Genomic DNA, 23,358 nt, shown 5'->3' with positions numbered 1-23,358 from the left:
AAATATAAATGTTATATAACAAAATAATAATTCAAAGTTTAAACATACTACTAAATAGTAAATACTAACATCACATACTAATAGAAATCTAATTACCAAAACATCACATACTTAGAAATTAGAATCCAAATTTCAAAGCTCAAACATTACAAACATGAATCACGTAGTTCAAACTTCAAATCCAATGTTTAAAGAGTAAAAACATGAAACATCAAATAAAAATATTCAGTTGGAATATTTTTATTGATAAGATGAATAATCATCTATCTGTATAGTTGATATTAAAAGAACAAGTGTCAATTACTATATAGTTAATTTTTGGACACAATCTGTCATTGCTAGTGCACTCGAAATATATTCCAGCACTAGAAAATAATTATAATGCACTGGAAATCAAAATTAGAATGACTATAAAGCACATTAAATTTATAGAAAAACATGAAACTAAGGAAAATACTGAATATTGTAAATATAACTCAAGTTAGATATAATTCTGAAGTAAAGAACAATTGCGACAAACAACAAAAGTGCAATGTAGAAAACAAGCTATAAAGAAATCAAATAAAATATTTAAGGTTCGGTACCAGTAAGAATGAGAACTGAATGACGGAGCAAGCATCAAGAAACTTGGATTTACTTCTTTATTATTATTATTATTATTATTATTATTATTATTATTATTATTATTATTATTATTATTATTATTATTATTATTAAAATTATATAGCATTTGGTTCAGTTCGGTTTTTGTCAAATCGTTCGGTTTCGGTTCGGTTCGGTTTGGTACAAAACCATTCGGGTTACAAAATCCCAAACCATTCGGTTTTCTATTACTAGTTCGGTTCGGTTCGGATAAACCAAACCGAAGTGCCCACCCCTAGATGTAGTCATTCAATTGCTTGACAGGTATCATGCCCTCAGAAATTGGAATGCTTTTCTCAGCAGGTGGTGGACGAGAGATTGTCTCTTCCATTCTTGGCCTACTTTCATGAAGCGGTGACTCGACATCAATCTCATCCTCTTGGGTTTGAGGCTGCTTCTCGGAAGCTCGACTTGTTTCGCCGTTTCTTCCGCTTTCAACCTTTTCACTGAGCTCATTGATTCTCCTTTCTTGGTTATGCATGAACGTAGTTATCCCCTTAAGAGCTTTGGTGATGTTTGCTAGTTGTTCCTCTACCGAAGCTGCGTTTGTCGTCATAACGGGCATGACTGTGTAGCTGTGAGTCAATTCCGACGATGTTTTCTGCAGAGGTGATGATTGAGATGTAGGAGACGAGCGACCGCTGCCAGGGATTCATTTTGGGGGAGTCATACTCTTGCTGCTGGGAGTTCCTTGTGTGGTAGTAGGGCCCATATGACTCTTGTCGCCAACAGTTTCCCTTGTCGAAGATGAACCCTTGTCATATGCAGCTTTCCATGAATTTGTGGAGTTGCTTTCAATCCTTCGGACAATGTTACGAACCATGTTCTGGGTCTCGTTCAGTTGCACCCCTAGGTTCCTCACGCGGCTCTGAGTCATTGCTCCTTCCACATTTTTTCTATCACCGGAACCGGCCACGGATGATGCCTTGGAGCGGGTAGCTTGAGCATAGGTCATCTTGGAGGAGGGATTTCTTGATGCCATTTGGATTCCTTCCTTGTAGAGCTCATGAATCAATAGTGAAGAGATGAGAGGCAGAGTAGTCCCATTGGGTGTGCCAAAATCTGTAAACACAAAAAAGTAAAGTTTGTATATATTACACAAAATTCCTTGTACAGTGTGTGTATAATTCAATGCAGGTACAAAATCTCTGTCTAGTCTTCTGATTCTTCACTGACGTTATCTATGGAAGTGCCTCCGGGATTCAAATAGCGTAGCCTCCGGGATTTAAGTGGCGCGTGTCTCCGGGATTTAAGTGGCGTAGCTTCCGGGATTTAAGTGGCGTGACTTCCAACAACGAGCATCAAGAATTTAGAAGTAATCAACCCTGCAAAGTTTCAAAACACATGCAATGGATCCAAGCTGCTTTAGGATCCTCAAATGCCTTCAAAAGACTTCAAGATCTTCGAGGCAATCAATTCTGCAAAGCTCCAAAGTACCTGCAATGGATTCAAATTGCCTGCAAAATCAACAAAAATGCCTTCAAATCTTCAAGCGTTCTTCAATGCCTTCAAGCTCTCAAGCCTTCAAGTTCTTCAAGCTTTCAAGTGTGTTTTGGAATGAAAATGAAGGCCCTATTTATACTAAAAGCTTAACCAAAATTCCTCAACCAACCCCCCTTTTTAGTTAACTAATTAATTAATTAATTATTCTAGAAAATGAACCTTGCCTAGAATCAAGTCTAGGTTCATTATTGTATAATCTAATTCAAATTCAAATTCAAATTATAATTATATAATTCAAATATAATAAAATATTATATTTAAATTATAATCATAATTTATAATTCAAATTCAAATATGGAATGGGCTTGGGCCAATTAATTAATTAATTAATTCAATAGCCCAAATCAAATTCTAATTGGACTAATTAAATTAAATTAATTTATATGATCCAATTAATTAAATTGGCCCAATAACACTTTAACGGACCCATTTGTCGGGTTTAAATTTTCGGTGTCTACAATAGTGGCTTGCGGATCAAATAAAAATAAATTTATTTTAGATCGTCCTAAAAAATTAGGAGTTGGGATAACCAACGAAGTAACTAGGCGCAAGCATGACGTATTTGATCGAAGCTAAGCAAATAGATAGATAGATGGTGGCAGAATAAGCAGTGAAATAAAAGTAGGAAAATAAAAGCAGGGATTGGAATGGGTACGTATATATTGGTCTAATGCCAAAACAAAGGATCGGATTGAAGGTCGTGAAACTTCACATCGGGTTCAAAGATGGTCAATCACTAATTCGGTGTACTCACACGCCACTTTCGTGATCTAATGTTAGGCCAAATCGGAACACTAAGGTTGTCCCACTTTCGTGACGCTACCAATCCCTTCAATAAGCTCAAGCACACAGTCTTGACCTTCAACATTCCCTACTCCCGTAAGTAAACCTGAAGGTCATGAGATGTGGTCTAAGAGAAATTGGTGGTTGAGAGATGAGTCTAGGTGTATGCTAAGTGCTAACCCGTAGACTCCTTGCTCAAGCAGTTGTCAAAATCTCATACTAGACAATATTGACAAGGTTGCGCACAAACCCATCAACACAAGAATACAAAACAACTCACAAGTCACAAGAACAAGAACCCTAGGTTGGGTTTCAAATCATTTTATGCAATATATGCATCAAACACAATATACAACACTTACCAATCCCTACACTAAACTACACACTCATAATAAATAAGAGAAACACGCGAACATTCATGAATAACATAATCCATCAATATATTAAGGGAATAAAATCAATAAATAAAGAAATAATTATTCAACAAGGTAAAGATTCACAAGATAAAAGCAATAAACACAAGAACAAAGTAATCTAAGTTAACAATAACAAACTATAGGGATAAGGGTCAAATAGATTCTCCAACTATATACTAAAGTACAATTAGCTCCTCGAACTAAAAAAATCTTCAATTAAACCCTTAAACTTGTTAAAATAGTGCAATTAACATATTTGACCTATAATAGCATGTTACTTTCAAGTCACCTGCTACGTAGGATTCCACGTAAGATGCCACGTCAATTAATATTTTAAATATTTTTTAAAAAGTAAATTAATTATGTTATAAAAAATAAAAATAAATAAAAAAAAACGCCATGGCAGGCTGGCAGCTTGAACAACCTGCTGCCATGGACTAGAAGCCATGGCTGATTTGGACGGAGAAGCTCACTGGCTTCTCCATGAACGGAGAAGAGAAGCCAACGAGCTTCTCTGTTCAAATATACTGGACGGACGGACGAAGTAATCAATCAGATGAATCTCTACGAACGGACGAATGCATTTGATCAAAGAAGTAGGACGAACGGATGGAGTAGTCAAACGAAATGGACGAATCCATCCACCGCCGGCAACTACGAACCTATGAATCCGGCGACATGGAATGGACAAATCCGATGACTTTTTTTTTTTTTTTTTGAATTTCTATTTAAAAAAAAATGAAATTCCACTTAAATGCCAATCAAGCAAAATTAACTTGTTACTTTTTGGTAACTTGTTAAACATGGTAATTGCACATTTTTAACAAGTTAAAGGGTTTAATTGAAGATTTATTTATTTATTTATTTTTTAGTTTAAAAGGCTAATTTCAATTTGGTATATAGTTGGAGGGTCCATTTGACCCTTATCTCCAAAATATAACTTGATAAATCAACAAATATAACAAGGAAAGACAGAAAAGACCTAATCTGGAAATTTTCCTACTGCTATTGTTTAGTGGGTATGCCCTTTCTACCAAAATAGGAAAAAGATCAATTATAGGGGAATTCTAGGGTTTGGCGCATTGGTCCTGCACAGGCATGCCACTGCCCGTGCGGGTGCACTGGCATGGCATGGGTATAGTGTGCCTGTGCGGAGGACGCTTAGCGCTAGTGATTTATGCACAGGCGGCGCACGGGTGTGCCACCGCCCGTGCGTAGCCTTGTCTCCAAGCTACGAACTCCGTCTTCGTTCCTTTTGCGCGTCTTTTCCCGGGTTTTCTTCCGCATGCTCTAGTCCATGAATTTTTTCTCCATTTTGATAAGCTTTTGCTTCCTTTTCCATTTTCTTCTCTTAATATTAAAGTGTATTTGGGCACAATTGAGCATAAAACAATCTTTTAGTTCAAAAACCCAAATAAACACGTTGAAATGTGCATGAAATGGAGCTTAATTAAGAATGGGGTAAAATATAATACTTTGTATAAAATAAGAGTCATAACCTGCGGCTGCGGGTTCTCGACCTGCGGCGATGACCTGTGGTCTAGGGTAGCAACCTGCGGCTACCATGCTCATACTTGTTGTCAGAGGTACTTTCGTAATCTACAAACCCTTCATGTACCTAAATGTATATCAAACCCTTAATTGTATAGTATTGGATTGAAAGATACCAACTCTTTTTACTGCCTTCAAGTCTTCTTTTGTTTCTTGAGACATAGCAAAAAATGTGTGATTTTGACATGATTTGGACAAAAATGTGTTGATCCAACTAAAATATGTAAAGTACCAATGTCATTACCTTCTTTTCAAAACCCTATTTGAAAAGTAAGTATTATCCTCATAGCTCGTTTTTTGATGCAGAACCCGGGAGTAATCCATCTTATGTTTGGTGTGGTATCCTGGAGGCAAAGGATGCTGTCAAAAGGTGGAATTGACGTAGTGTTGGGAATGGCAGTACCACCACAATTGGGAATGACCCTTGGCTAGTGTCTGCTGAGGACCCATATGTTAGAACTAATCTGCACCACTCGATTAGGGAGGCGCCAGTGAGCTCCTTGTTGAATTTGGATGGATCGGGATGGGATGTGGAGTGCATCAAAGATGTCTTTGATGAGCGGGACGTGAAGTGCATTCTCAATATCCTGGTAAGTACTCGTAAACCTAACGATGCATGGGTTTGGTGTGGGGATTCGAAGGGGAATTACACTGTGAAGTCATGTTATCGGATGCTAGCCAGGGAGGTTAATGTGGAAAAGCCATGGCATCTGATCTGGAACTTACAAGTACCACCTAAGGTGCGTTTGTTTTGCTGGCAACTCGCTAATTCGATACTGCTTACGAGGGATGCACTGCTCACTAAGCATGTTGCATGTGGTGTGTTGTGCCATATGTGCGGTGCAGTGGATGAATCGACTACCCATTTGTTCCGGGATTGTGTGCATGCTGCTGCTCTATGGGCGTCTATTCAATTGCCACCAACGGCGCAAGATCAAGGTACAATTGTTGATTGGTTTTTCGCAAACTTGGTTATGCTGAAAGATGATTTGCAATGTAAGTTTGTAATGCTGGGTTGGGGGCTGTAGGGAAGTGGGAACGAAAGGGTGTGCCGTTCGTCGGGGAGACTGTTGTGCATAACACTCTGACCTTTTGGACAAACTAGAAGATGGTGAACACGCTGGACAGTGGAAACAGTATGGCGTAGCAAAGTGTGCATAGGTGGAGCTTGCCAGCCACAGGGAGGGTGAAACTAAATACGGATGCAGCGATGGATGCGGAGAATAATGATATGGGGCTCGGGTGGATCTTGCGAGATGATGGAGGCCGGTTTATCAGGGCATGGAGCAGGCGTGTTCCAGGGCAGTACATGGTGGTTGAGGTGGAGATGTTGTGTCTGTAGGAAGCCCTCACTTAGTTCAGAAATACTGGAATGGGGGACGTGGACGTCGAAACAGACTCACAGTTATGTTATTATGCTTTAAATTCAAACTCCTTTTATTCTGTATTTAATTTTTTAGTAGATGATGTTAAACAAGTTGCCTCTATGATTAACGGGGTTAACTTTGATTTTGTTAAGCGATCTGCGAATTGCGTTGCCGACGCTTTAGCACGGGAAGTGGTTTTTATGTCAGGTTGCAGGGGGTGGTTTGATACGCCTCCTCATTTTCTTGTTGCTACTCTTTTCACTGATTTAATGAATTAAGTCGAGTTCTTCAAAAAAAGAGAAGGTAATGTCACTAGCTTCTTTTATTTTTCTTTGCTTTGACCGAAAAATGTCACAAAAGAAGGCAATTGCATTGCCTTTCTTTTCACTTTGTTTAATTAAAAGTTAAGAAGGCAATAGTATTGCCTTCTTTACTAATATATTTATTATTTAGAATTGCAAACACCATTAATTTTGTTCAATATGTGTGATTATATATTTATATGATCTTCAAAGCAATTAAAGAATGGATAATGTTCTTCCTAATTCTATATTTAATTAGAACACAACCCTTGCCCGCAATTTTTATTACTTCGAATTTATTTTTAAAAAAAATTATTTTATTAAATATTAATTAATTACATAAAGTTTTCAAAAAAAAAATCACATAAACAAAGATTTCAAAATTTTAAATAGTCATTTGTAGTACGATGATTGCATGATAATAGTCATTAGGAAATCGACTTCTACGTTGTTGACCTCTATGAGCTTTCCGGCGGGCACCTGAGGGTGGCAGGCACGTGAGTGTTGTGGTCAGCTGAACTTCGTCATCCGGCAATGGATTCAAGGTTCCTGCATAACTCATTAAGTAATACTGTAACGACAAAATCAAAACGTGAATAACATTCTCATGAATAAGACCACACTTGGGACATGCAGGATCTATGTCAACTCTCTTTATAACCAAATTCATAGTGGTGGGGAGGATATCATTAAGGGCTCTCCATAAGAAAATCTTCCACTTTGGAGGGACATTTAGCTTCCATAATGGAACCCAACTATCAAAACCCCCTAGGTTAACTTCAAGATTACCAACAATGTGTCTGTAGCCTCCCTTAACTGTGTAGAGACCTTTTGGATCACCATACCGGTACCATGAATCACTATAATCTGGGCTAACAGGGATCTTAGGAATACGAACCACTTCTTCAGGTATAAATATATTGGATAAAATGTGTGGATCCCAAGTATTAGTACCCTGATCAATCAAACCTGAGACCAAAGAACCACTCAATTCAACATGCATTTCAGTTTGAACAATAGGGCATGGCTCATCAGGAAGCCACGGATGCCGCCAAATGAGTGTGTTATTACCATTGCCTATTCGTCTTCTGACACACCCCCCCCCCCCCCCACAAACCAAACCATGTGCTGCCATAACGCTACGCCAACAAAAACTCGGAATATTTCCCAAGGTATCCTCATAGAAAGTAGACTTAGGGAAGTAACGAGCCTTATACACTCTAGCAGCTAAGGAATTAAGATCAGTCAAAAAATGCCAGACTTACTTTCCCAACATAGGCAAATTAAACGCATGAAGATCCTTAAATCACAATGCCCCAAATTTCTTAGGGACATAGAGGCGATCCCAAGCTTTCTAATGGATTCCCCTTTCATTACCTGTACCGCACCAATATCTATTCATGGCTCTCTCAATGGACATACAAACTGAATTAGGAAGGAAAAAAAACTCATAGAAAAGGTAGGCATAGATTGGACTACACTTTTCAAAAGAATCTCCTTACCAGCCTGAGAAAGGAGCTTTTTATTCTACGAACCAATCATTTGTTTGATTTTGTCCTCAATATACGAGAAAACTGCCCTTTTATTCCTCCCCATGAAAGAAGGCAGACCCAAATACTTCCCAAAATTAGAAGCTTGAGCCACGCCTAATAACATGGCCACCTCATCCTTGTCTGTCACTGGAGTATTCTTGCTAAAACAAATACTTGATTTATGGAAATTAATGGCCTGACCTGCCAACTTCTCATAAGTAGTTAGACACTGTTTGATAACGGCTGCTTCCTGAGCTTTGTCTTTGAAAAATAGTAAACTATCATCTGCAAAAAACAAGTGAGAGATAGGCGGGGCACCCCTGGCCACCCTGCACCCATGAAAGGAACCCTGATCCTGAGCTTTCTGTAACAATAAAGAGAGACCTTCAGCGTAGATAATGAAAAGATAAGGGGAGAGAGGATCACCCTTCCTAAGACCACGAGTGGGGGTAACGAGCTCACTAATAACGCCATTTACATTGATAAAGTAAGAGACAGTGGTGACGCACAACATAATCAAATCCACCCATCTTTCATCAAACCCAAGGACCCTGAGCATCTTTCGTAAAAATTGTAACACCCCCAATTCTAAATACAGAACTAAACACAATAATAAGGGAAATTTCTTAAAATGTGGAAGCTAAAACTAAATTGAATAGGGGTGCTATGCCACACTTAGGTTATTCCAAACCCAAATGCACATGCTAATACTAAATTTACAATTCAAACATAGCTAATTACAACTCATCAAAAGGTCTATTAGTCATAAAGAATAGGACTATACTACCTATTCTAGATAGCACGCTCTCAAGAAGGCCTATACTCCAAACCTTAAATCATTTTAAAAGAATTAGCGATAGATGCTAAGTAACCCCACTCTAATGTGTAAAGATACATAGATATACACTTCATACTTTGAAATAGGTTTTGAGACTTTGGAATACATATGTATATTTCACTAGTCAACTCTAATTCAGTAAATGATACAGAATGGAATCAAGTTAAGACCAATACAAGAGATATACTCAATGACATGACAATATACAACGAGGATATCAGTAAAGAGATTGATTTAATGAGATAACAATAACGAGTCATGAACAACTAGAAGGATAGAACAATCATGGTAAACAAACATAGTTCAGTTCTTATCATAGTCATGCAATCAATAACAATATCAAGTTCCAATTCCAAGTCCTCACCGGGACAATCAACAGTTCAAACATCACAAAGTCAACCTCAGTGACTCAAATGCTAGTGGATCAGAGTAGTTATGGCAATCAAAAATTCTGTCTACCTTCCTCTCCCATTCTAAATAAACATCAGGATCTCTCTTACCTGTAAAATTAGGAATATGTGAATTAATGTTTCCAATGTCATCATCTTCCTCATTTCTATCCCTCATATATCTTCTATTACCTCTCATGTTGACCTTCATTTTGCTGATTTGGTCTCCTATCTCCCTCCATCCTCTCTATTCGGCCGTTCAACCCCTCAATCACATCGGTCATTTTAGAAAATTGTCCCTTAATGGCTCTCATCATGAGACGCATGTCAAGACTTAATTCTTGCTCATCAATCTCTCTAGGACCCAACATTTTCCTAACCCGCCCCAAGTATGAGAATTGGACCTCACGACACTCTTTAATGGGGTGATCACTCATTATTTTACCACTCGTGTATAATAAAACGCTATAATGATCTCACAAATAAAATTCACTCAAGTAGTAAAATAAGTCTTGTCCTTTGGAGTTATTTTGGAGTTTAAGACTAAGTCAAGAAACTTAATCCAAAATGGCTAAACTCACAGAAGGTTAATATTTGGAAAAAAAAAACAAATGATCCATATGAGACAAGCAATTTCAAATGTTGCTTCTCACCTCTTTTGTTTTTTTTTTTTTTTTTTTTTTGGTTTTTTTTTTCAATCTTCTTTCCTTGACTTTTTTTTTTCACAATACTAGCAGCAAATCGAGGTGATATCAATCATAAGACAGTATAGAATACAGCAGGCAATACACAGAAATTTTCATTCAGTAGGGTTGATTCACAGATTTTTCTGTATTTCTGAGAATAATATTTTGACAAATTTTTTTTTGGTCAGAAAGAACAATAGGTTGGCTATGTCCACAAAAATTTTCAAGGCAAAAGGACAGCCGGAAGTATTTTTTTTTTGGGTTTTTTTTCTCTAACTGAGAAGACTGGATTTTTTTTTTCAGAATCTATGCTTTTTGGGGGTAGTTACTAATTAATGCAAAAAAAATATGGATTAAACGAAGTAGAAAGATGGGAACAAGATCATATAGTAGAATATAGGAATGAAGTTCTTATATGACACTTAGAACAAGCTCAAAATTTTTGGGAATGATTGTAGCCTGTTCATATAAGGATTTGACTCCAAAACTTTGATACCAAAATTGTTGTGGGCTCCGGTCAAGAAAGAATGATGGTTGGGCGATGGAAACAAAGGAAGGGAGGTGGTGGTGTAAAGGGTCGCCACTCCAAGGATGGAGATAAGAATTGACGCCACTTAGGAGATAAATCCCAAGATAAGTCAAAATACTCCTCAAGAACTCAAGGAAAAGAAATTGCCACAGCAATATTCTTGAATTTACTACTATTAAAGTTGTCCATCAAACAAATTAATAGCAAGGCTATTTATACAATTTAGCAAGCCCCTACATCAATGACTTTTAAGTTCAAAATGAGCTATTCTAGTGCTATACTAGCTTAAAAGATGCAACTAGCCACAAGACTAGGATAACTAAGTCAAATAGGCTTTATAAAAAACTAAATTCTAATTGAATTTAGGATTTATAAGTCTAATATGGACTTTACAAATTAAATAGCATAGGGACGGTCTAAAATAATCTTAAACTTTTATTTGCAAGAAAAAAAACTCCAAGTGTCAATTTATAAGGTATGAACCTCCACTCGATCTTTATTCTTCAAATTATGCCTGAATCAGATTGACCACCTTCCATTCAACTCCATCTTCATATTCTTGATTAGCTTCACTTACTCCTTTAATAAGGTCATTCAAAGCTTCATGAAATATCTTCGTCTTTGCTCTCGTCATTGGACCTCCCATGGTTTGCAAATGACCTGTTTCTTTGTTCCCATCCTCATAGTTGTCCTCAACACTGGCTCAAAAGATATATTTTATTATTGGAATCCAAAAGAGGTATATCATACCACGCAACTTACTATAGTTAGTCCAAATAACCAAGTAAGCTTCGTGAATAATAATTAATAAAAGGTGTATCTAAATTTTGGGAAGTGACTAAATACATGTTTTGCCAATGCAAACCATGAAACTTAGAATTATAATTGAACTAAATTTATAAATTCTAAGAAAGTGAGATAAAATTACTATCTAATGGGTTGATGAATTTATTGACATAAAACATGCCTATGGGCTAAAGTTTTAATTCTATTAAATTCAATTAAACAATTATGATAGTAATTTATCTCAATTACTAAATTGCCAGAAGAATCTAGTGACATAAAACTTGCATGTGGGCTAAAGTTCTACTCAATTAGATCCAACTGAAATTTTATGATTAAACAATTAGCAAATGAGTTGAAGAATCAAGTGACATAAAACTTGTCTGTGGGCTAAAGTTTTAATTAAATTAGATTCATTACAACCATTATGACAAAAAAAACTTAAGAGATCATGTTCCTTATCTTAATCCCTGTGGGCAAATTAAGATATATGACCTAAAGTTTACATCATAAAATTAAGCTTCATGATAGAGATGAGAATTATTCATAAAGTAAATAAAATTCTTTATTCCTATCATTGCTAATAAAACTACTAAACTACATTACGATACATAATTGCCTATGGGCTAAATTATGATCATAGTTCAATATTTCATCCTAATTAATCATACAAATATAACGAAATTGCATGTGGGCTAAATTCCATAGTATTACATACAATTAATCATGATTGATATGTCCAAAACTTTATGTGACCCTAACAACTCAATATATAATTTTAACTGATTAAGGATGATATGGCTACTCCCCAACTAATTAAAATTATAAGATCACTAGACATTTATCATTGCCATCTTTATGTGATTTGAACTTTAGATAATTTTTAGTAAATCAAAGATGCAGTGGCTACTCTTTAATTAATCTAAAATTGTAATCACTTGGCAAAGGGGAAATTTAAAGCCTAACAAACAAATTAAACCAACACATGATAGACAATTATTAGGTATACTCCCAGGAAAGTTGGTCAAGACGAAGCTCGGTTAAATATCAACTCCTTAGACAGAGTAGCGTCGCAAGGGGACTAGTAGCAACAAGGCTTTTAAGCCAGGGCCATAGAACTAGTATTCCTCCCCAAGAAACTTCCCTAAGTTATGCGTTCTCATGTTTGAAGTAAAATCGTATGGGAGATCTATAAAATTGTAGATTCACCTATGGATAAGGCTTTAAATCGATGAACTAAATTAACGGACTAAACATGCTTAAATTCAGGCACTACCGCAACTAAAGTTTATGCATAGGTCCAACTTAATAAGGAACTAATATAATTCCGTCCTAAAGTATGCATTTCTAAAGGCATAATAAAATTACATAATTTAAAAAACAGAATATTATGTGGTGGACAAGTATGCATAAAATTAAACATTAAACTCATATAATCCAAATAAATTGCATAAATGAAAATAATTTTAATATGAGCAATAACCTCAAAGTATACAATTAATATTCAAAACTAGTATGACTTCTAACCTAAAGAAATCCAAAATTTGAATAATAATATAATAGATATAGACTTTGAAAGGTTAAAAAACTATAAGCCCACGTGAAAAGTTTTAATTGCATAAAATCAAACTTGTGAGAAACAGGGTGAATTCACAAATATCAGGCCATAGTATATGTTTTATTCGTAAATAAAAATCTCACAAATCCTAATTGCATAATTAAACTTAATATTATGCAATTAATGTGATTAAAAGCATAAAACAATCTAAAGAGTATGAAAAACACCAAATGTGTATTCAATTATTCATACTTAACTAAATGTGGGAAATGACATCTAAAATCATAATTCAAATACTAAATAAATTATGGGATAGATGTACAATAATGCTTAGAAAACATGTTTTTCCAAAATTCAGAAGTGATTCAAAATCACTCTCCAAAACTCAATTAATAGTATCATTAATGGCATAAAATTACAAATAAACCAAAAAAGCAATAAATAGCCATTAATAATATTATTATATTAATTTGGAGACTAAATATGAAAAAAACAATAGCTAAAACCGTTAACCTTTAAGACATTCCCGGATATAGCTTTAAAATTTAATAAAACTTAAGTCCGAAAATAAATGCCACATAAATCAATTTGAAAACAATTCAGGACTTAATACCATAAAAATGATGTTATCATTAATTAAAAAGTTGATAGTAATAAGGAGCATTATAATCACCATTAACATTTAATAATGACAAACATGGTAATACATATCTTAATATTTTCATATTCTTAAAGAAAAAATGTGACTATTTCAAAAAACAGTTAACAGGTATAACAGTAGTTACCATAACTGTAAACTGTAATTAATGATTTGCGTACCTTAATGATGCAAACTGCATCTATTCATAAACTGTAATTAATGATTTGCGTACCTTAATGATGAAAACTACATCTATTTATAGCACTAACACCGATAGCGAAGAAAGCCTCCAAAATCTCCCATCTCTGCGGAAAGTTTAGTTGACTCATCGATGCTAGTAATCTCAATGAATCGTACCACGCCCAATGGTACGTAACAGTTTATTGGTAATACTTAATTACCATTAATAATAATAATAATAATGGAAAATGAAGTGACATGGGTAATCTTACCAATGTACCAAATATAATAGATTATCATGAATGAATAATTATTATGAAAGGTAGTAAATGAGATTAGCCCCTAAATTTAATAACAGTAATTAATAATGCAAATTAGTAATAATTACAATATATGCAAAACTATGATTAAGGGACGCCAAATACTAATCTCACTTTACTACATAATAATTAACCATGACTGTAATGAGTCCTTGGAAGACTGAAATTAATGTATAACCAGATTACCATTGTAAAGGCAATATATCAACTATGTACATTGCTTGACATAAAAAAAAAAACTTAATATTATTGTTAAGGCCCTGAAAACTATTAATAAATTAAAAACATAATCAACTTAAATAATAATTATAATTCTTAATGGCCTAAAACAGTAATTATAATTCTTAATGGCTTCAAATGGTAATTGTAATCTTTAAACACTTTTATAACTCAAAATGAGACAAAGACAATGATTATAACACCAAATTGCTTAAGTTAGGCCCATGAACCTTAATGACCCAAGTTAATTATAACATGAAAAATAAATGGTCTAGTGTTGAAATAGATCCAAACTTTATGTTATTACCAACGATAAATACCGTTAACAAAATACGGTAATTAGTTAATAATTGAAACTTAATAAATATGTTATAATCCAAATAAAAAAAAGTGCTACAATTATTATTAAAATATCAATCAAAGAAGGTGGAATCCATACTTTAATGACCCAGACAGGTCCTAAATAACTTGTTCAAAATAGGTTTAAAAGTCCAAGTGAAAAATAGGACTAAAGTATGCTCAAAATTAAATGAGAAACCAACAAATTGACTTAATAGGCTATATTGTCCAAAATTAGCCTAAGGATCCAAAATTGAATGATATTTAATATGAAGGCTATGAGTTAATAGTATGCTATATCTATTAATGTATATCTTTATATATCTTTGTAAATCTTCCGTTACATATCTTTTGTATCTTTTGTATTATGTAAATGATTCCTACCTTACTTAGAATAGTCATTAGTCAGGATATATATTGTAACATTCCTATTGTGATATTAAGTTAATCAAAAGATTTACACTTATATGGTATCAGATTGTTAGGCCTTTTCTCTCTCCTTCTTCTTCGATCCTTCTTCGTTCTTTTTCCCGATGGCTGGTAATTCATCCGAACGGACGATGAGCGCCACTGCTGCTCCAACACCGCCGGTCACCGCCCCAAACCACCTCACCACGGCTCACCATTTTGTGTCCATCAAGCTTACAACACGAAATTATCTCTTTTGGCGTACTCAACTCATTCCGTTCCTCCGGGGCCAGGGTCTTCTCGGCTTCGTTGATGGCACTACACCATGTCCATCGGTGCTGGTCACCTCCACTCCAGCCGACGGCGAGAACGTCTCTGATGAAGCCACATCCACGGCTGCCAATCCGGCCTTCTCCGCATGGGTTCAACAAGATCAGTCCATTTTATCATTGTTGATCTCCTCCCTCTCCGAGGAGGTCATGTACCTTGCGGTCGGTCGCTCCACCGCACGGGAAGTCTGGTGCTCCATCGAAACTGCCCTAGGCTCGTCGACGAGAATCCGCTGCCTCAACCTCCTTGGCCAGTTTCAGGCGCTTCGCCAAGGGGATATGTCGACTACCGAGTACCTCGGCCGCGCTCAACTGCTTGTCGAAGACCTTGCCCAAGCCGGCCGGCCGATGCCGCTTAATGAGCAGAATCTGTATGTCTTCAGGGGACTCCGGCCAGAATTTCGGGCGATGGCCTCCAGCCTGGCAGTATCCGGTGCTCCGGTCACCCTTCCTCAATTATTGGACTACCTTCAAGCTCAAACTTTCATCCATTCTGATGATTTTTTGCTTGGTACGGGTCCTAATGGTACGGGTCCTACTGCTATGGTGGCTACTCGTGGCCGGCACAATGGTGGCGGACGGCAGAATCGTGCTGGCGGAGGCGGTCGCAACAACCAATGGCAGAACCGCGCGGGCGGTGGTGGTCGCGGCGGACAAGGCCGTGGCCGAGGTGGCTCTCCCCGGTGTCAGATTTGCCGGTCGCATGGGCACACGGCCATCTACTGCTTCCAGCGATATTCCGATCAGCCGCCGTCACCGCAGGCGAATGTTGCGGTCCATTCCGATGGTGGTCCTCCGCCGGAGGTTGCGACCTGGTATCCCGACACCGGCGCATCCTCTCATGCCACTCCCGATCCGGCCGTTCTGTCACATTCCGAGGGTTACACCGGCAATGACGTTCTCCGTATTGGTAATGGTACATGTCTAAGTATTTCTAGTACTGGTTGTGCAACGATACCATCCGTTTCTAGAAATTTAAAATTGTCAAACATTTTACATGTTCCTGATCTTTCAGTTTCGTTATTATCTGTTCACCGGTTTACCACTGATAATAATGTCTTTTTTGAATTTCATCCCGAATATTTTGTTGTGAAGGACCGCACAACCAAGGTGGTGCTGCTTAAAGGTCCCAGTTCGGGTGGTTTTTACTCCTTAACCATTCCGCGGTCTCACCTGGCTTTTCTTTCAGCTCAGGCTTCCTCCGCTGTTTGGCATTGTTGCTTAGGCCATCCGCATGCTCGTGTCTTACAACGTGCTCTTCGGTCCTGCCCAGTTACACCACAAAAATTGAGTTCTTCGAGTCTTTGTTCGGCTTGTCAATTAGGCAAGTCTAGTCGTTTTCCTTTAGACAAAATAACATACACTAGTAGTGCTGTTCTTGATCTAGTGTATTCGGATATTTGGGGCCCTGCACCTGTTGTTTCTGCAGATGGCTTTCGTTATTTTGTTTTATTTGTGGATGACCACAGTCGTTTTTGTTGGTATTATCCACTCCGTGTAAAAACTGATATATATAAGGTGTTTGATTTGTTTCGGGCCATGGTAGAACGTTTGTTTTCACGTTCTATCAAGGTCATCCAGTCTGACTTAGGGGGCGAGTATCGCCGTTTGCATAGCCTATTCAATACTCTTGGGATTGTTCATCGGCAGTCATGTGCTTACACCCATGAGCAAAACGGCCGTGTTGAGCGCCGGCATCGACACATTGTTGAGACCGATTTGGCTCTTCTGGCTCAGGGATCCGTTCCATTAAAATACTGGGACTCTGCTTTTGAAACTGCTACTTATCTTATAAATCGTCTCCCTTCGTCAGCCATACAATTTGACACCCCGTATTTTCGGTTGCACAACAAACCTCCCGATTACACGTTTCTTCGGGTCTTTGGGTGCTTATGCTATCCTTAATTACGTCCTTACAACCGTCACAAAATTGAGTATCGGTCTGCTTCTTGTGTTTTTTTAAGCTATCATGCGTCTTTTAAAGGGTATCATTGTTTAAACCTTGATACTGGAAAGACTTTTATCTGTCGTCATGTACGGTTTGACGAAACTGTTTTTCCTTTTTCTACAGCTTTAAAAGAGCAGGATACAGTGCAGTCAATTGATCATAATGTGCCATGGGGTTCGGGCCCAATTATATCATCCGCTGAGGTCCCTTTAAATCCTCCGGTTCTTTCTGAAGCCGTGCCACCAACCACTCATCGTCCCCGTCCTACTCGGCGACAGAGGGTTGCTAACCCAGAACCACGCGCTCATGTGATGCGTCTCCGTCGTATGACACATGGCACTAATGAACCGTTTCATGCTCTTACAGTGACCAACGGTACTGCTGATCCCAGTTGTTACACCCAGGCTGTTGGTCATCCTCAATGGCGTGATGCCATGGACCAGGAATTTAATGCCTTGCTTCACAATCACACATGGGATCTTATTCCTGCAACACCAGGCATGAATATCATTGGTTGTAAGTGGGTTTATAGCACCAAACGCAAGGCAGATGGGTCTATTGAACGCTACAAAGCGTGACTTGTAGCGAAAGGGTTTAATCAGGTTGCCGGGGAAGACTTCTTTGATACTTTTAGTCCTGTGGTTAAACCTACAACTGTCCGGCTTTTGTTTTCTCTTGCTGTTTCTCATAATTGGACCCTTCGTCAGCTTGATGTTCATAATGCCTTCCTAAATGGGCATCTAGCTGAAACTGTATACATGCGGCAACCACCAGGGTATGAGGAACCTGGGCATCCTAATCATGTGTGTCATCTTCGACGTTCTCTGTATGGACTTAAACAAGCCCCGCGTGCTTGGTTTAAGCGTCTTCATGATTTTTTGATTGCTACGGGGTTTTTAGCCTCCAAGACTGATGTGTCTCTTTTTCATTACTCTGCTGGGACTGCTCGTGTTTTTTTACTCGTTTATGTGGATGACATTATCATGATGGGAAATGACTCCACACTTATTAACACTTTTATCCAGCGTCTAGCAACAGCTTTTAAAATCCGGGATCTCGGTCAACCATCCTTTTTCTTGGGTATTGAGACACTATTCAGTACAGGGCTTTGTTTCCTCTCGCAGCGCAGATATATGAATGATCTTTTAAACAGGGCTGGTATGACTTATTGCAAGCCTCTCACAACCCCGGCCTCTATTACTAAAGCAGTCACTCCATCCGATGAGATTTTTGATAATCCTACTCAATATCGTCGCTTGGCAGGGGCTCTTCAGTACTTGACTATTACTCGTCCGGATCTTTCGTATGCTGTAAATCGTCTTTGTCAATTTATGCACGCACCAACAGTTGATCATTGGGTCCTTCTCAAACGTGTGTTACGATATGTTAAAGGCACATTAGACTATGGTCTACGTCTATCTCTCTCGCCATCCTCTGACATTCACGCTTACTCCGATTCCGACTGGGCTGGCTGTCCGATAGATCGCAAATCCACTAGCGGCTATGCAGTTTTTCTTGGCAACAACTTGATCTCCTGGGTTTCGCATAAGCAACGCACTGTTGCTCGCTCGTCCACTGAGGCTGAATACAAAGGGTTAGCGGACGTTGCCGCTGAGGTCACATGGGTAGTATCGCTTCTTCGTGAACTTGGTCTTCATTATGGTGCTCCAGCAACTCTTTGGCAAGTGATAATCTTGGTGCCACCTATCTTTGCGCTAATCCTGTTTTTCATGCTCGGACGAAGCATGTTGAAATTGATTTTCACTTTGTTTGTGATAAAGTAGCTTCTGGGGACTTCCTAGTCAATTTCATATCCACCAAAGATCAACTGGCTGATATCTTTACAAAACCGCTTCCGGCTCCGCGTTTTGAGGTTTTACGTGGCAAGCTTAATGTTGTGTCTCTCCAACCTTCAGCTTGAGGGGGCGTATTAATGTATATCTTTATATATCTTTGTAAATCTTCCGTTACATATCGTTTGTATCTTTTGTATTATGTAAATGATTCCTACCTTACTTAGAATAGTCATTAGTCAGGATATATATTGTAACATTCCTATTGAGATATTAAGTTAATCAAAAGTTTTACACTTATAATATCCAATCTTAATATATGCACCTTAATATTAAATTAAAATTCAAACAACAAATTATAACTTAATATTTGCTCAAAATTGAATAATAATTTAATTTTGACAAGAATTACTGTAATGGTACTAATAGTGGCAATAATTCAATCACAAATAATGTCATAATTAATCTCAATTCGTAATTTTTAATGCAAAAAACTAAAGGGCATTATTATTTCAAAACAAGCAATTACTAATATTTACCATTTGCCAAACTAATTTATTATATTAATTAAGGTTATATTAATATGGTAATATTAGACCAAATAATCACCATTTACCAAAATTAATATATATAAACATAAATTATTAAATATAAGGCAAATATTAATATATGGTAAGTAAAAATGAAGGAAATTTCTTTTGAATTAAAACAAGCGTACCAGGAGTCTTCTGCCAACGAACCATGCGTACCACGGAAAGAAAGACACACCAAGGTAGTAGTGCCGCTTGAAGGGGAAGTGATATAGCGATGGTTTCGCCGAGAAGCCAAGCCCGCCTCCGCTGGACCACCACGTCGCAACGCCAAAGCTTGTCGCAACGCTAGTCCGGCGATGCCCTGGTTCGCCGACGCCGCCCACTGCCAGCGGCTTTAAGGAGGAGAGGAAGTCGGACATTGCCCGATGCCTAGCCTAGTCGTAACGCCCGCCAAGGCTGCCTAAATTTGCAGTGGCGAGGATGAAGGCTTCTTCCCCTTTTCCACTGCAGCACCAATGAAGAAGAAACAGCAATGGCTAGACCGGGATGCATCCATGGATGACGCCACCATGGCAGCCAGTGCCTCCCTCCATCGCCAGCCAGAACCACAACGCCCTATGGTGCCGTCCATCCAGTGGCGAAGCTCACAGCGGTGGATCGGAAAATACCGACAGCCCTAACGTCAGCAGTACCCTCCGTCGGAGTCGTCGCCGTCACCCATGAACCAGTCGCCACCATTCTTCCACTTGCGAAACGAGAGCAGGGCCACCGCCGCCTTTCCTCGTTTCCCACCTACTGCAAGATTGACGGCGTTCTTCGCGTCGCTGGAGCGCTGCTCCTGACTCGCATCACCACTCACGAGCGAAAGATTAAACCCGCAATTGTAAGTTCACAATAAACCAACAACAAGTTCATATTCAAAATGAAATAATTATTCTGAGTGCCCATAAAATAATTTTTTTCAACATGCCAAAAAAATATACAAAAAATGAACATTGATTTGCAAAATCATCAACTGACTCGTTATCATCTGAACATCCCTTGCCATAGTTACTGGGTATTGCCACGGGATGGTAAACCTGCAGGATAAACGTCAGTTTTGTCTACCACTTCTCTCCCGAATACCTGATGGTGCGTGTATTCTGGACACGGGAGCTGTGGGAGGACTGTTTTTCTTAGAAGCCTGCATGCCATCAACGTAGGCAGATATTCAGTTAAAGCTTTAACTGAATATCCTGAGTTGCCTAACAGATTAAGTCACCAATTGACTTAATCTCCTACGTGCACCACAACCACCCAATAATACAATATATTATAATATATTATATTTAGGAAAAATACTTACATTACGTAACATCAACGACTACTTGCAAGTGCACAAGAAGGCAACAAACATTCTCTGGAAGCAAAACAACCAACAACCAATGGGGGTGTCGGCGGGGGTTAAAGGACCCGCCATGTTCCCCCGTGGGAACAACACGGCTGTGGTGGCGGGTCCTTCAGCCCCTGCCACTCACCCTTGTGGCCTTCATGCAGGTGGACCGGCAGGTGTGCCAGGGCCCGTGGGTTACCCCCGTGTGACCAGCATCACTGTGGAAACAGAAGGGTTTCGGGAAACTTTCTAGAATGCAAGAATCAACTCCAAACTCAACAAAACTCAACCAAAATCAAACCAACAACAAATATAGCTTGGAATTGGAATAGAAGAAATGGCACATCAACTCAACTATACACCTATCATACAAGCTCTAAAACAAGCATAAATGCAAGATCATGCTCATATTCATCAAGAACATCAAAAATACACAATATGGAGTTAAAATAGTTTTCATGGACATAGGGTTACCTTCTTAGCTAGCAAATCATACCAAGCTCCTCCTAGCTCAATCTAGCATGTCCCCATCCACTTGGTTTTCTTTAAAAACCCCAAAACCAACGTGATAAAAGAATAGGGATTTAGAGAAATCAAAGAAATTTAGACTAGAAAAGATGTAGAAGACTTGATCTTACAACTCCTAAGCCTTGTGAAATGGAAAAGGTGTAATCTTGACCTTATTTCTTGAGTTGGAAGATGAAGACTATTTTGGTATGAAGAGATGAAGGAAATGGCATGGGAGTTTAGGGTAGAGAGGGAGGAAATGTGTAAGTCTTATCTAGGTTATATTGTAAGGATGAAGTGTAGTGTATATATGTATTCATATGTATATAGTGAAAGGTTTGTAAGACTAAAGTTATGGGCTTGTATGTGGGTGGGTTTTATATATTCATAATATTATTTATGTGGGCTTGGGCTAGGATAGTTAAATATATATTCTATACAAAAGTTATTTATATAAGGAAGTCCATGTCTAGGGTCCATTCATATATATTTGTATAAGTAAGACTTAGTATTATTTGGGCTCAAAGGAATTAATAGGCTAGGCTATTTTAATAATGAGATTGGGCTAGATTAAATAATAGGCTAGAATTATTAGAAATTGAAGAGTTGGGCTTTTCAATAAGGGATTAGTCTTCTACTTAGAAAAATATTTGTAGGAGTTGTGTTTGGAATTAGGGTAAATTTCGTGATGTCACAAAAATGACCACTCCATGCGATCGTAAGCCTTTACCTTGACGTTGTAATGTATTTATTTATTTTTAATATACATACAACGTCGGTTATTTCATATAGTCGACGTTATATGTGTTTTTTTTAATATGAAATTTATTTATCAATTTATACCCAAAACATGCTCAAATATCGCATCACAACCACAACAAAATATGTAGAATCTAATATTTATAATCTCACAATTAATAAAATTAATAAATATCACAATTTGATACTAATTAATAATACAATTTAAAATTATCAAGCTATGATCAATTATATTAGTTCACATACTACAATAAATTTAACCATTCATCAATTAAGAACTCGGCCCATCCATCTCTAACTTGATCAATCTCTTGTTGATTGTAGCTTGACCCACCAACTCTCTCAATGATCTACAAATTAAAGTTGATAATTAATAACTAATTAGTATGCTAGCATTTCTAAAATTAGAATGAGAAAGGTATTTTATTAAATTATATTACATGCCTTATTCAATCCTTTGCATGTTTCTTTGGAAAGAATTTCAAGCATGTATTTCATCACATAATATCCACATTCGGTACTTCCAACTTGTTGAGCACACTACATTTGAATTAAATTACATTTAAATTTTTATTTAATAAAAAAAACAATAAAATATATGTAGTTTTACAAATGTATAAAATACTTACCAAAACTTCAATCCAATTTGGTGGACGAGTTGATTTTCTTCCACTCAACAAACTTGTTGATTTCACACACCTAAAATTATGAGAGGTAAGTATACATAAATATTTTACGACATCGTACTTCATTAATAATAACTATTAATACTTATAAGTGCACATACATTTCAACTATATCTTTAATGTCATCACGTGGTTCGCCTCCAATGGAATCAAACCAATAGATTTCATTTGCTTGAGGACAAATTGCCATCAACATCCAATGCCCACTACAAATAAATAATTTATTAGTTGTAAGTAAATATAATATATAATAGAAGTATATGATATATAAGTTATTTTATTTGAAATAATTAAAACTTACTTTAAAACATATGGGGCTAAATAGCATTGTTTATGTCCATATTGCATCGTGAAATTAATATACCTTGTCCGTTCATCTATAGTATTCAATTTTGGTTAAATACAATATGGATCTAAGAAGCCATATATGGTCTTTGATGCCAATT

At 37.4% G+C, this 23,358-nt stretch overlaps 1 long non-coding RNA gene across 1 annotated transcript; it reads left to right on the top strand.

The window, feature by feature from the left end:
- The first annotated feature begins 1,629 nt into the window (after window positions 1-1,629).
- LOC109182493 lies at window positions 1,630-23,078 on the top strand. Its single transcript, XR_002054378.1, has 5 exons — window positions 1,630-1,639; window positions 4,361-4,363; window positions 6,563-6,570; window positions 17,970-17,975; window positions 23,005-23,078. It is a non-coding gene; the product is annotated as an uncharacterized LOC109182493 (long non-coding RNA).
- The last annotated feature ends 280 nt before the right edge of the window (window positions 23,079-23,358 follow it).

Source organism: Ipomoea nil, unplaced genomic scaffold, assembly GCF_001879475.1.
Source record: "Ipomoea nil cultivar Tokyo-kokei standard unplaced genomic scaffold, Asagao_1.1 scaffold1061, whole genome shotgun sequence".
In the NCBI taxonomy this organism is placed as follows: domain Eukaryota; kingdom Viridiplantae; phylum Streptophyta; class Magnoliopsida; order Solanales; family Convolvulaceae; genus Ipomoea; species Ipomoea nil.
Note: the sequence above shows the minus strand (reverse complement) of the source record. Positions and strands in the feature narration are given on the sequence as shown.